Below are 2,158 nucleotides of genomic sequence, written 5' to 3'. Positions count from 1 at the left end.
CTCGGCCTTTTCCTCCCTTCTACAACATCCCAGCCCCTCTTCCATCTCCATCCCTCGCCATCCTACCTGCCTACCCATCGGGCAACGCGCGCGGACCCCGTTGATTTCTTCGTCTCCCACTACTGTGTCAACTGGCCCTCCTCCTCATCCCACCATAAGAACGTAAGCCAGCCAGCGGGACTATTCAGCCTGTAATCCTCTGAGATGAAAACCGCTTCTTGCGCATGCGCGTAACGGAGAATGTTAAGTGTGTGTCCTCCGTTTTCTTTCTCGTTAGGGGACTGCATTGTTCCTCTTTCTTTCTTTTTTTTCTTTTCTTTTCTTCTTCTAGGGAAATATATAGTTGTTCCGTCCCTGGGTAACACCTCTTGATCGAATTCACGTTTTACTGTTGGAGGCGTTTCCGGGTAATCAATTTTTCTCTCTCCCGCAGTTTACATTCTCTCGCAAAAATTCGTGAATTGAGTTATTTTTTTTTTTTTTTTTTCTTATCTTTATATTATTATTCAAGAATAAAATAGATATTGGAAGAGGAAAAGAATTGAAATATGCAATGTATTTTATTGCTAACAAAACTAACACACACAAAGAAGCTAGCAAAGAAAATGTATATAATTTTCGGATGTAAACATCGAGCATCTACAAGAGAAACCAAACATTTTATTTAAACAATTTTAATTTAGAACAAACAGCGACAATGAATTATGTCCACGGGTCCAGCGCGAGTTATCTTCCAATCTTAAAGGTTTAAAAAAAAAATTTCGTGGGCGAGGACGTTTACGACCTTCTTCATGGGGGAGAGATATTCCTAGATTAAATCTAGAAACGCGCGATCGAAACGTGATTTAAACGCATTCCTCTTCGTCATCTCTCACAAAAAGATACATGCATATAAAACATGAGTTCGATCGATATATATATGAACGAAAGAATACGATTTTATAATTAAATGTAACACGCGACATAGTTATGTGTCTATATTATATCATAATCATATAAATATTCTAAGCATCATTTGTATATTAATATATAGAAAAAATTTTATTAATATTTTTCCTTAAGGAATTATTAAATGTAGCGATTAAATCAACTATAATTAGCGATTAAACATTGTGCTGAGTAATACACATCTCGCTTATAATGACACTGCGCATAAATCACTGCGTTCAACTTCGATGGTTTATCTCTCGGCCGAGGAAGAAGGTGCATAAAGGGCAGGTAGAGCAAAGTGAGATGTCCGAAAGAAGAGAGATCGGTGCTTTATTTATCTTTCAGAGATTTCTGTCTGCCGGTCATGCATAAAACATTTCCTTCGCGGCGCGATCGATTAAACCTGCAGTATCTGCACTACCAAGTTGTAAAAACTCCAACGAGAAAACTTGACGAGCCATATAATATAAATATAATCCTTATTCTAACATTTCATTACAAAAAATTCCTTTTAATACTCATCGTTAGCATTTTCAATGTGTCTATTTCTGTTAGAATATCATTCTTTTTAATAATATTTAAATTAAATCCGTTTAATAGATGAAATCGCGAATAATCATCAGATTTTTTTTCCGTAATAGTCAGTATCCTTGACATTGAATAAAGAACTCGTGCAACTATAAACGGTATGATCAGAAACACCGCAGCACATGTAGAATAAATTATGTAATAAGTTTACGTAAGATTGCCTTTATGGATATCTCTTAAGTACCTCATACCACTCGACGCATATTCTCAAACGATCGATTTGCATTTCTCTCGACGTATGTATGTACATATACATCATTATATTATAGAAACGATGCTGCGATAAGATTGTATTACGTATAGAATGCGCGTTCATCTACACATTTTCCGTTGCATGAATTAACAATTATTAATATTCTATTCTTTTTTTTAAATCGGTTCAATCGCGATTGGATGAATAAGATTGCACTAACGAGCAATGTCAAGTTGTTTTTTTTTATCACACGTATTTTACTTTCTCAATTAAGATTTACATCTTACTTAATACATGTTATTGTACGTCCTATCGTTTTCTAAAAGAGTTTATCTTATAATTATTGCATAATATAATTATGTCTTATAGGGTTGAATTATTATATACAAATATATATATATATATATATATTCTCAATTAAGCCTTTAATTGCGCATAAAATTATAT

This window comes from Nylanderia fulva, unplaced genomic scaffold, assembly GCF_048542155.1.
Source record: "Nylanderia fulva isolate GAGA-0341 unplaced genomic scaffold, ASM4854215v1 Scaffold2, whole genome shotgun sequence".
In the NCBI taxonomy this organism is placed as follows: Eukaryota; Metazoa; Arthropoda; class Insecta; order Hymenoptera; family Formicidae; genus Nylanderia; species Nylanderia fulva.
This window is presented reverse-complemented; position numbering follows the sequence as displayed.